This window comes from Bombina bombina, chromosome 2 (genome assembly GCF_027579735.1).
Source record: "Bombina bombina isolate aBomBom1 chromosome 2, aBomBom1.pri, whole genome shotgun sequence".
Classification (NCBI taxonomy): Eukaryota; Metazoa; Chordata; class Amphibia; order Anura; family Bombinatoridae; genus Bombina; species Bombina bombina.
This window is the reverse complement of record NC_069500.1, coordinates 275,267,447-275,281,721: the sequence shown is the minus strand read 5'-3', so window position 1 is coordinate 275,281,721 and position 14,275 is coordinate 275,267,447.

Sequence of the window (14,275 nt, the reverse complement as noted above, 5' to 3'; positions counted from 1 at the left end):
ATTATTAGCATGTTAATCCAGTTAAAGGACCAGTCAACATACCGGACTTGCATAAACAAATGCAAGACAACAAGACAAATGCAACAGCACCCAGTCTGAACCTCAAATGAGCAGTAGACTTTGTCCCTTAACAATGCTAAATAAAATATAATCTGATACTTGATCTTAAAGGAAACAGAAAAATGAAGCAAATGCAACATCATCCAAATAAATCACAGGTCCAAAAAAAGTACCTGAAAATAAATAATTTTCCTTAAATAAGATACAACCATCTAAAAGGAAAATAAATACGATTTTGCTATAGAAACAACAGCATATGTTAGCAGGAGTAGAGATAGCCCCATGAAATTGGAGAACCCTCAAAATTGAAATTAACTGCCGGCAAAGAATATAATTTAAAACCTTTGAAGAAGGAAGAAAATTCTCAGCCTATTCCATTCCCTAGTATGAAGAACTGGAAAAAAACCTCTGAAAATACAGAAGATAAAATAAGCAGAAATAAAATGTTAGCTAGTCTTGAAAAAGAACTAGTTACCTCAATATCCAAAATAATCAACACCTTTTCAACAAAAACAAATGTACTCTAATAAAAAATAAAAAAGTAGATTTGTTAGTGTCAATATCTGATGAAGAAAATTCTGAATGAGAAAAAACATCATCAGAGAAGGATAATTCAGTATGTTGTTGGTCATTTGAAACTTCATCAATTAAAAAAGAAGTTTGAAAAAGACCTAAAAATTTTAATAGAAGGCGCAAAGTCAGACAAAGCTTTTAACATAGAATCAGAAAAATATTCTTATAAATTTTCTAAATATATCTTGTACATAAGATGTAAAAAGAATAGCAATACATAAAGCATAAATACTAATGGATTCTGCATGTAAAAGTTTATCATTATAACTTATTACAAACCATAGCTAAACATAAACATTCATAACATTTAAAATAAATTAACTTAGCTTTGGTAGGACTTATCTCAGTCAACAGGAATCCCTCAGTATGTTCTGATCCAGGAACAGTTTATGGAAAATCTTGCAATATGTAATAGAAAAAAACAACATATAAAGCAAAATTATCAAATTCCTTAAATGACAGTTTCAGGAATAGGAAAAAATGCAAAACAAACAAGCCTCTAGCAACCAGAAGCATCAAAAAAGTGAGACTTAAATAATGTGAGAAAAAGTGGAACAAGAATGACTCACACATTTTTGGCGCCAAGTATGAAGCCCACATTATTGGCGCCAAGTACGACGCCCATATTTTTTGGCGCCAAGTATGGCGCCACATCCTCTGACGCCGAAAACGACGCCCACATTTTTTGGCACAAAAAAACGTCTGAACACACATGCATCAAAAAATGACGTAACAACGAACAACTTCCGGCGACAACTACGGCGCCGGAAATGACAAAGAATGACAAAGAATGACGCAATAAATTGAAGCATTTTCTGCCCCCGCGAGCCTAACAGCCCGCAGGGAAAAAAGTCAATTGAAAATTTTCAAGGTAAGAAAAAAAATATTTATTCATATGCATTATCCCAAATAATGAAACTGACAGTCTGAATGAAGGAATACTGATTATCCTGAATCATGGCAAATATAAGTTTAAAGACATATATTTAGAACTTTACATATAAAGTGCCCAACCATAGCTTAGAGTGTCACAAAAAATAAGACTTACTTACCCCAGGACACTCATCTACATATAGTAGATAGCCAAACCAGTACTGAAACGAGAATCAGTAGAGGTAATGGTATATAAGAGTATATCGTCGATCTGAAAAGGGAGGTAAGAGATGAATCTCTACGACCGATAACAGAGAACCTATGAAATAGATCCCGTAGAAGGAGACCATTGAATTCAAATAGGCAATACTCTCTTCACATCCCTCTGACATTCACTGCACTCTGAGAGGAAAACCGGGCTCCAGCCTGCTGCGAAGCGCATATCAACGTAGAATCTAGCACAAACTTACTTCACCACCTCCATGGGAGGCAAAGTTTGTAAAACTGAATTGTGGGTGTGGTGAGGGGTGTATTTATAGGCATTTTAAGGTTTGGGAAACTTTGCCCCTCCTGGTAGGAATGTATATCCCATACGTCACTAGGTCATGGACTCTTGCTAATTACATGAAAGAAATTTAGCTCCACATCTCACCTCAATACCAGCGTTGCTTACGGTAGCGGTGAGCTGGCTAAACGTGCTCATGCACGATTTCCACATAGGAATCAATGGGGCAGATTCGGCTAAAAAAAAAAACTAACACCTGCAAAAAAGCAGCGTTCAGCTCCTAACGCAGCCCCATTGATTCCTATGGGGAAATAACATTTACGTCTACACCTAACACCCTAACATGAACCCCGAGTCTAAACACCCCTAATCTTACACTTATTAACCCCTAATCTGCCGTCCTTGACATCGTCGCCACTTGCATTATATTATTAACCCCTAATCTGCCGCTCCAGACACCGCTGCCACCTACATTATAGTTATGAACCCCTAATCTGCTGCCCCCAACATCGCCGAACCCTACATTATATTTATTAACCCCTAATCTGCTGCCCCCAATGTCGCCGCCACCTAACTACACTTATTAACCCCTAATCTACCGCCCCCAAAGTCGCCGCTACTATAATAAATATAGTAACCCCTAAATCTTAGTCTAACCCTAACCCCCCCTAACTTAAATATAATTTAAATACATCTAAATAAAATAACTTTAATTAACTAAATAATTCCTATTTAAAACTAAATACTTACCTATAAAATAAACCCTAAGCTAGCTACAATATAACTAATAAATACATTGTAGCTATCTCAGGGTTTTATTTTTATTTTACAGGCAACTTTGTATTTATTTTAACTAGGTAAAATAGTTATTAAATAGTTAGTTAGTTAGTTAAATATTTAATAACTTCCTAGTTAAAATAAGTAGAAATTTACCTGTAAAATAAACCCTAACCTAAGTTACAATTACACCTAACACTACACTATAATTAAATTAATTCCCTAAACTAACTAGAATTAATTACAATTAAATTAAATAAACTAAAGTACGAAGAAAAAAAACACTAAATTACAGAAAATAATAAAATAATTACAAGAATTTTAAACTAATTATACCTAATCTAATCCCCCTAATAAAATAAAAAAGCCCCCAAAATAAGAAAAAATCCCTACCCTATACTAAATTACAAATAGCCCTTAAAAGGGCCTTTTGCGGGGCATTGCCCCAAAGTAATCAGATCTTTTACCTGTAAAAAAAAAATACAATCCCCCCAACATTATAACCCACCATCCACACAACCAACCCTACTCTAAAACCCACTCAATCCCCCCTTAATAAAACCTAACACTAACCCCTTGAAGATCACCTTCACCCAACAGTCTTCACCCAACCGGGCAGAAGTGGTCCTCCAGACGGTCAGAAGTCTTCATCCTATCTGGGCAGAAGAGGACCTCAAGACGGGCAGAAGTCTTCATCCAGGCGGCATCTTCTATCTTCATCCATCTGGAGCGTAGTGGGTCCATCTTCAAGCCACACGACACGGAGCATCCTCTTCCATCCGACGACTAACACTAAATGACGGTACCTTTAAGTGACGTCATCCAAGATGGCGTCCCTTCAATTCCGATTGGCTGATAGAATTCTATAGCCAATCGGAATTAAGGTAGAAGAAATCCTATTGGCTGATTCAATTAGCCAATAGGATTGAACTTCAATCCTATTGGCCGATCCAATCAGCCAATAGGATTGAGCTCGCATTCTATTGGCTGATTGGAACAGCCAATAGAATGCAAGCTCAATCCTATTGGCCGATCCAATCAGCCAATAAGATTTTTTCTACCTTAATTCCGATTGGCTGATAGAATTCTATCAGCCAATTGGAATTGAAGGGACGCCATCTTGGATGACGTCACCTAAAGGTACCGTCATTTAGTGTTAGTCATCGGATGGAAGAGGATGCTCCGCTTCGGATGGCTTGAAGATAGAAGATGCCACCTGGATGAAGACTTCTGCCCATCTGGAGGTCCTCTTCTGCCCGGATCAAATGAAGATTTCTGGCCGTCTGGAGGACCACTTCTGCCCGGTTGGGTGAAGACGTCTCAAGGTAGGGTGATCTTCAAGGGGTTAGTGTTAGGTTTTATTAAGGGGGGATTGGGTGGGTTTTAGAGTAGGGTTGGGTGTGTGGGTGGTGGGTTTTAATGTTGGGGGGGATTGTATTTTTTTTTAAAGGTAAAAGAGCTGATTACTTTGGGGCAATGCCCCGCAAAAGGTCCTTTTAAGGGCTGTTTGTAATTTAGTATAGGGTAGGGATTTTTTTTATTTTGGGGGGCTTTTTTATTTTATTAGGGGGATTAGAGTAGGTGTAATTAGTTTAAAATTCTTGTACTTATTTTATTATTTTCTGTAATTTATTGGGGGGGTTTCGTACTTTAGTTTATTTTATTTAATTGTAATTAATTGTAGTTAGTTTAGGGAATTAATTTAATTATAGTGTAGTGTTAGGTGTAATTGTAACTTAGGTTAGGGTTTATTTTACAGGTAAATTTGTACTTATTTTAATTAGGAAGTTATTAAATATTTAATAACTATGTAATAACTATTGTACCTAGTTAAAATAAATACAAAGTTGCCTCTAAAATAAAAATAAACCCTAAGCTAGCTACAATGTAATTATTAGTTATATTGTAGCTAGCTTAGGGTTTATTTTTATAGGTAAGTATTTAGTTTTAAATAGGAATAATTTAGTTAATTGCAGTAATTTTATTTAGATTATTTTAAATTATATTTAAGTTAGGGGGGTGTTAGAGTTAGACTTAGATTTAGGGGTTAATAACTACTGACTTTTAAATGCGGTAGAAGTCTTGACAGGAGAAGGTGTACCGCTCATTTTTTCCAAGACTCATTATACCGGCGTTAGGAAAATCCCATTGAAAAGATAGGATACGCAATTGACGTAAGGGGATTTGCAGTATGCTCGAGTCGCGGAAAAAAAGTGAGCGGTACACCTGTACCTGCAAGACTCGTAATACCAGTGGGCGCTAAAAAGCAGCGTTGGGACCTCTCAACGCTGCTTTTTAAGGCTAACGCAAGACTCGTAATCTAGGTGTAAGTTTGTGCATGAAATCCAAGATATGGTAGATTGATAAATGACAAAACAAATAAATAAAAAACAATTATCTTATCATGTTTATTACTTAAAATTTAAACTGTTACATGATAATGTTTTGGGAAAGGGAAATAATACAATATGTTTCACTATAAAGCGTATGGGTGTAAAATTTAGAAAACAAAATATGATAGTGCTATTGAAAAGTGGAACACAAAATGCATGCTCTATCTTAATTTCTAAATGAAAGTTTTGTCTTGACTTTCATGTACCTTTAACCTTTTCCATGTTTTAATTTGGATCACTACAGCCCTTATTTATAAATATGCATGCAGAGAAGATTACCAGGCAGGGAACTGGTCCTTCCATATTCACAGGCAACAATACAAAATCCACTGCTTGAATTTATGATTGCACAAACAAACAGTTGTGAAATCAAACCCCATCAATCTGAGAAGTTTTAACTTGACATGTAAATGGAAGAAAAATAGTTTTGTCTGAAAAATTTGTTTAGGATTGTTTTTAATCTTTCAATTCAGCTAGATTTCGTCCTTGCATGCATTCAGTTCAGACAAATATTGGACTTAAATACTGTTTCCAATAGGAACAGCTAATAAGGACAAGTAATTTTAACAAAAATCTTACATTATAGGATTTGAACAATGAAAAGAACCTATCTATACATGTTTAAAGAAAACTCAAGTCCTGTATGACTAAAATCCGGAGTTTAGTGCTTGAGTGATTGTCCCTAACATCTGTTATTAGTAATACTAAGGTAGGACTGGACATGGGACAATGGAGAAATAAATGCTAAGACCCCCTGTACATCAATACAAAGGAGCCTATTAATCAAACAATATAACTTCTTCCCCCCATTTATGTATCTTTTTTTGACACCAAACGGCATGAACAAATGAACGAATCAATTTCATCAAGCAATCATTTGTTTTTTTGTCCATTTCGTCCAAATTGTTATTCGGCTGTTTATATATCAAACGACTCAACGAATCAGCACATCTATAGTTGTAACCCTGTGTATCACCACAGCTTCATAAATGGAGCCCTAAATATGAATCATATTTATGTATTTATTTATCTTTTTTTTTTACTTTAAAATGTATATTGCCATTTTGTAGATTTTCTCCCTTTTTTCCACTTTTTATTTATTAAAATCTATAAATTGGATGCAAGAAAAAAAAAGCTTTATATCTTTCTAGTATCCTTAAGATAATTTATTCTACATAGAAATTCTGAAGAAAACTGTATTTATCTAATTACTTAAAATATATTAAATGCCCAATAAACCTCAAAATAAAATCTGCACAAAAATGCTTTGCTATTAAGATTGTAATAAGATAGAATATGATGATAAGAGTTTGCACAGATTATACATGCTATAAACAAACCATAAAGATGAAGTCAATCTAGAATGTCATGATATGCCCATAAAGCTTAAATTACTGCCATAGCAATATGCATCAAGCTAAGACATACTCCCGGGACATGAAAAGTCTATCACTGTCTTAGGTAATAATATAATTTCAACGTGGTCTCATCTATTTATTTGGGTCATGAATCCATCAAACTGCAAGCTTGTTCTACACAAAGCTAGTTGGCGCCTAAATCTCATTTATGGTGCTTAAAGAAGGTTAAAGCCTTAAGTCAGGGCTGTCATAAATTGTTAAAACTAAAATGTAGGCTATGCACATACAATAAGACAAATATCAGCTTTCTTTTTATATGTATTCTCCAGTCATTTCAACTTAATAATTTTCTTATTAGAATAGGCTAACATTAAAGGGACAGTCAATTTCAAAATGTTTATTGTTTAAAAAGATAGATAATCCCTTTATTAGTAGGAATGCAAGGGTACCCCAATATAAAAGTGATACCTTGCATTCAATCTTCAGTGTGTGGAGGACGATCACATAAAGAGGACCCTCCATGTTGTTGATGACCGCCACCGCCGACAAGGACCACCACTCCAGATCTGCACACCACAAGACCGCTCCGCACCTCTGACAAGAAGATAGAATATGGTCCCGCGATGGAAGAAGATGGATCTACTTGCCGTCTGGAAGAAGATGCATCCCCGAGATTCAGTAATGGTGAGTACCTATTTTGGGGTTAGTATTATTTTATTTTTTTGGGGTGAATTTTTATTTAGTTTAGGGCTTTTTTTATTGCCCTTTTAGTTGCAATGCCCATACAAATGCCCCTTTAGTGGCAATGGGTAGATTAGGTTTTTGTTAGTTAGGTGCTTTATATTTTTGGGTATTGGGTGGGTGGGGGATGTAATTTTTGGGGGGACTTTGTATTTTTTATGAAAAAGAGCTAATATCTTTAGGGCAATGCCCTACAAAATATCCTTTAAAGGGCTATTGGTAGGTTATCGTTAGAATAGGGTTTTTTTTATTTAAGGGTGGCTTTTTTGCTTTTAAGGGGTTATAGATTAGGAATAATTTTTTTATTTAGGATAATTTAGTTTGTTATTTTCTGTAATGTTAGGTTTTTTTATTTTTTGTAATTGTAGCAATATATTTTGTTATTGGTAATGTTAGCTTTTTTGTAGTTTAAGCTTAGGTTTTATTTTTTTCACAGGTAAGTTTTTATTTATTTTAAGGTAGTTAGTATATTGTAAGTTTAATTTAAAGTTAGGGGGATTTAGGTTTAGGGGTTAATAGTTTAATTTAGGTAGTTGCGATGTGTGGGGATGGTGGTTTAGGGGTTAATAGGTTAATTTTAGTAGTAGCGATGTGGGGAGATGGTGGTTTGGGGGTTAAGAGGTTTATTTTAATAGTAGCAATGTGGGGGAAAGGCGGTTTAGAGGTTAATTGGTTTATTTTAGTAGTAGTGATAAGGGGGATGGTGATTTAGGGGTTAGTAGGTTTATTTTAGTAGTAGCAATGTGGGGGATTGTGGTTTAGGGATTAAAAGCTTTATTTATTCATTGCAATGCTGTTTGATGGCAGTATAGGGGTTAATAGTGTAGTTTATGGGTGTTAGTGTATTTTGTAACATATTTTTATGGGTTTTATGAAACTTTTTTGTTTTGCAAAATCTATACTGTGCAACTTGTAATACCGAATAGCTAACTATTCTGCACTCAAAGACCATTTTTTAGTGGTAAAGCCCTACCACACAACTTGTAATCTTGGTCATTATGAGCATTGTAATGTATGAGCTTTTATGTCATTTTGATTGCTCAAAAGAAAGATATCGAATCATATGGTGCAATACTTGGAATATTTTATCCACCTATACTTACTATCGTCTAAATTTGGATTGGATAGGTAATGAAATGAATAGTCTTTTAGCCATCATTCTGCCTTATAGACACCTTGCTCCTTAACAAGATGTTATAATGAACTATGCACAGGTAGACAGGAGAGCTAGAAGGGGTCCCTGGTACAATAGTAGGCTACATTGTAATTACTAACCAAACAGCAGTGAAACAATTAGGCAGAAAGAAAAAAGAGGTTGCTGTTAATCTCTGCTTGTTCTTCAAATTATGTTTTGTTTGGCTAAATATCTTAAACTCTTTACACAGCCTTGTTCATAAAGGAAAATTAATGCAGATGTTGTGTGAGTTGGTTTGTATATGGGTCAACAATAGAACATAACGTGTGTGGCAGCGCGGCCGCGCATTAATCTGGGTAGTCCTGCACACTGATAAAGACAGGCTGTGCATGATTTGGGGCAGTGAGGGGATTGCTTGTTGCAACATAGCGCTGGGAAGTTTTAGAGGCGAATGGCAGGTGTGGGAAGAGTGGCAGTTGTTAGGCCGCATGTAGCAGCTGCATTGCAGACCTGGACCGATGCTCTGATGCCAACAGCCACACGGATCAGAGGTACACTAAAAGTGGGTTGTACTTTCCCTCCTACGTTATGCAAGCCGCCGCCGGTCAGCTTGCAGATCCTCCGGCAGTATTTGTAGCCTCAGTAGCAGGTGTTTATCGCCGGATGCACTTCCAGCACAGCTGCCAGTTCCTTACAGTCATAGAGAGCACAGACCTCGCAAAGCAGCAGTGACCCTAATAGTACCCAGCTAACTAACACTTACTATAGTCTTCCTTTGTCCACTCCTGGCATTGTCAGTTAAATGTGCTGTTTTGTGAGGTTTGTGCTCCATATGACTGTAAGGAAGTGGATGGCAGCTGTGCTGGCAGTGCGCCCAGCTTTAAACACCTATTACTAAGGTTATAAATAATGCATGATGATCGTGCAAGCATAACGTAGGAGGGAAGGTAAGGGCCATTCCGGATGGCTACACATAATGCCTTATCTGGAGGAAGTATGCTGAAGTTTAGTGTTCCAGTTCTCCACAGTGTTAGTTTGCAGGAGAATCTTGATTTCTTTCCATGATTTATAGGTTGAGCTAATCACTGGGTCCACAGTAGTGATGTCGCAAACCTAAAATTTTCGGTTCGCGAACCGCGGACTCGAACTTCCGGTATTGTTCGCGAACGCGCGAACCGCGCGAACCGCCATTGAATTCAATAGGCAGGCGAACTTTAAAACCTACAAGGACTCTTTCTGGCCACAATAGTGATGGAAAAGTTGTTTCAAGGGTCCTAACACCTGGACTGTTGCATGCTGGAGGGGGATCCCTGGCAAAACTCCCATGGAAAATTACATAGTTGATGCAGAGTCTGCTTTTAAGCCATAATGGGTCTAAATCAACTAACATTCCCAAAGTGGCTGTCTCAAAACATCCCGGACAGAAGATAGATTGATAGTGATAGATAGGATAGATAGATATACATAGATTGATAGTTAGATAGAATCGATAGAAGAGAAATAGATATATTTGTTAGATATATACTTACCCTAATAAATTCTAATAATCAAACATGCGTTCTTGGACCCAACTAGCTTGTGTCAATTAGTACTTTTCTTAGCACTTTAATCCCTGTTCCCCCCCCCCCCCTATCGTGGGAGTTCTATATGGCCTGCCAGATTACCCTGAAAAATTATAATAATAAGACATGTGGTCTGCTACCTATTTTAACGAGGTTGTGTTTTAAGTACTACCATTCTTAGCACTTTAATCTCTGTAACTCCCCCTATTTGGTGAGGTCTATATGGCCTGGATGATTACCCATACAAAATATAATAATAAGACATCTGCTCTTGGTCTGCGACCCATGGTAACTATGTTGTGTTAATTAGTAATGTCCTTCGCATTTTAATAGCTGTTACTCATACTCACCCTATCGGTGGAGGTCTATATGGCCTGCATGATTACCCTTACAAAATATAACAACCAAACATATGTTCTGGGACCCATGGTAAGTAGGTTGTGTTATGTAGTACTGTTCTTTGCATTTTCATACCTGTTACAACACCAAATGGTGGCAGGTCTATCTGTCCTTCATGATTAGCTGCACCCAAACCCAAAAAAAAGCTGAGTGGTCTTAGACTAACACCCATGGCTAACTCTGTTGTTTCAATTAGTACTATTCTTAGCACTTTCATCCCTGTTACGGGCGGTCTACATGGCCATCATGATTAGCCGAACAAAATACTACAATCCAACCTTTGCTCAGTCTTCATAGGCCCTTCATTGTCTGTATTTTGATAGTACAGTTCTTATTATTTTTATAGCTGATACAACACCGAATGTTGTCAGCTCTATATGGCCTGCAGGATTAGCTGCACCCAATACAAAAATAAATCCAAGCGGTCTTGGATTAACACCCATGGCTAACTCTGTTGTTTCAAGTAGTACTATTCTTAGCACTTTCATCTCATCATCCCTGTTACTTCCAGGACTCTCGGTGGTGGTGGTCTACATGGCCATCATGATTAGCCTAACCAAATACTACAATCCAACCTTGGCTCAGTCTTCCTAAGGCCCTTCATTGGCTGTATTTTGCTAGTACTGTTCTTATTACTATGGTGGTCTACATGGCCATCATGATTAGCCTAACCAAATACTACAATCCAACCTTGGCTCAGTCTTCCTAAGGCCCTTCATTGGCTGTATTTTGGTAGTACTGTTCTTATTAGTTTAATAGCTGATACGACACCGAATGTTGTCAGCTCTATATGGCCTGCATGAATAGCCGCACCCAAAGCCAAAAAAAAGCCAAGCGGTTTTGCACTAACACCCATGGCTAACTCTGTTGTTTCAAGTTCTACTATTCTTAGCTCTTTCATCTCATCATCCCTGTTACTTCCAGGACTCTCGGTGGTGGTGGTCTACATGGCCATCATGATTAGCCTAACCAAATACTACAATCCAACCTTGGCCCAGTCTTCCTAAGGCCCTTCATTGGCTGTATTTTGGTAGTACTGTTCTTATTAGTTTAATAGCTGATACGCCACCGAATGTTGTCAGCTCTATATGGCCTGCATGAATAGCCGCACCCAAAGCCAAAAAAAAGCCAAGCGGTTTTGCACTAACACCCAGGCTGCAAGGCAGGAGGAAAGTGCGTTTCAATGGCACCAGCAAACTGACGATTCAAATCACAGCAACTATTACCAAAAATTTTAATTTTTAATTATTAGAATACTGTCACAAAAAATATGATTGGTGTAAATATTTTTTAAGTAGGCCTGGCACACAGGCTTGGAAGGCTGTAGAAAAGTGCAATTCAAAGGCACGAGCAAACTGAGGGTTAAGATCAACACTAAAAAAATTTTTTTATTTAAATTAATAACTATACTGTCTGACTGTGACAACAATTATGATTGGTGTAAATAGTTGGCTAGACGGCCTGGCACAAAAGGCTGGCAGTGGCAGGCAGGAGGTAAATGAAATTCAATGGCCCTAGGAGACTGAATATTTGCAGTCCAAAAAATTATGTTTTGTTTTTTTTTATTACTGTTACAAGAATTGTGATTGGTGCCACTAATTGGCTACTTGGGCCTGGCAGACAGGCTGGCAGATATGAGTCGTGGATGGTAGGTAGGGCAGTAATTTAACACAGTATGCTGTGTAAGTGACAAAAACACAGGACTGATAGAAAATTAAGTTACATTACACTAGCAAAATATTTTAAAATTTTAGATTTTAATATTAAAATTATGTTAAGAAGTGCAATGCACATATGACTCTATGAGTGGTCGCACTGGCTGGCTGCTACGTAGGGCAGCAATTATAACAACAGTATGCTGTGTAAGTCAGATAGACAGTTAGACACAGGCCTGATAGAAAATACAATTAGATTACACTAGCATAATGATTTAAAGACTTTTTTTTGGAAATTTTAAGAAAAAGTTTAAGCACATACATATGAGTCGTGGCTGATAGCCTTGGAAGGGCAGCTATTAAAAACAGTAGGCTATGTATGTCGGATACACACACGCCTGATAGAAAATACTATTAGATTACACTAGAAAAATGATTGAAATTATTTTTTGGGGGGGGGGGATTAAAAAAAGGTTAAACACATATGAGTCGTGGCTCATAGACTAGGGAGGGCAGCAAGTAAACACAGTAGGCTCTCTATGTCAGCAAAACACACAGGCCGGATAGAAAATTAGATTTGATTACACTAGCAAACAAATTTAAACTTTTTTTTTTATATTAAAATTAAGGTGAAAGAAAAATAGATATGAGTGCTGGGTGGCTGCCTGGCACAGACCAATTAACCAAAAGACTGAAAAAAAAGAGGTATATTAATGCTGAGTGAGCCTGACAGACACAGGCATGATAGTAAATGTAATTAGATTACACTAGAAAAATATTTTTTTGTGTTTTTTTTTTAAATTAAAAATAATGTTATTAACGGATATTAACACTGCTGGCTGCTGGCTGGCACAGAGCAATGAACCAGAGTATATGCTGTGTGACACTGGCCTGATAGAAAATGAAAAAAAATTACACTAGAAAAATAATTATATTTTTGGGTTAGTTAAATTTAAACTAATGTTGTTAGGGAGATATCAGTGGTGGCAGTAGTCACAGCATATGCTGTGAGCCTTAAACACACAGCTGAAAGCCAGGCAAATGCTAATTAAAAAAAAAAAAAAAAAAAAACGGCACGAAATATAGCCCTAAAAAGGGCTTTTTGGGGTGCTGTGCTTGCAGCAGAGATGAGTGGAGTCCTTCAGGACTGTAAATACACTAGCCTAGCTATGTTTTTCCTATTAATGTCAGGAGCAAAAACACAACACGTCCTCTCATTAAAAAAGCAAGGTCGTTATGAGTCTAAAATGGCGGATTCCGAGTAGCTGGGAGTGTCTGTGAGGGAGTATCTGATGTTGATTGGCTCTAATGTGTCAGGCGGCTGTGACATAAAGGGTCAAAGTTTCCACAATGATGACACATAGGGGCGGATCGAACATCGCCATGTGTTCGCCCACAAATGCGAACGCGAACAACCTATGTTCGCTGTGAACCATTCGCGGGCGAACAGTTCGGGACATCACTAGTCCACAGTAGAATAACAGTTTAACCTGGTCCCTGACTCATGGTGTTATTCTGCTGTCGACTAGTTATTAGCTCAACCTATAAATACTGGATTAACCCTTCAGTCCTTCCTGTTTCCTGCATCTGCAATTTATTCCCCCCCCCCCAAAGAAATATAGCAGAGTTCTGAAAAAATCTGCAAACACTTTTCCTTAAATACTTTTTACCCCCTCTGATTGTCTCTCCCCACGCTCCCCCCACTCTTCCCCCCTCTCCCCCTCCCTACTGATGTAAAAATAGGTTCCAGGTGTAAAAAGTTTAAAAAGCTCTGTTTTAACCAATACAAAATCAAGCGTATTATCAAATCTGCAAGCTCATAGTTTGTTGCAGTAAGGGTATTATAGGCCTATTGTATGAAGTAGCTATACAAAAAAACAGATTTATCACGCTCAGGCTAATTTGTGGCAAATCACAGCTCCCTATATCCTTGCTGCCAAACTCCATCGTAACTAATAGACTGCCATACAAATGTACATATGTGTTATGGAACTGATCCTTGGTCTGAGTACCCTGTTGCATACGTGAAAGGAGAAAAAACCGCAACCGGAACAGGCAGTGTTGAAGCCGGAAGTCCAAAACACAGAGTGGACTCAACCTGACAAACTGGTGTGCCGTAGCCAATTGCGGCGGATCAAAACCGCAAAAAGATACAAAGGGGAAAAATTAGGCAGGCACAGCTTGGAAAACCGCTTTGAATTGAAAACAGAAGACCTACAGTCTAGACCTTTTTGTCCACCTTGC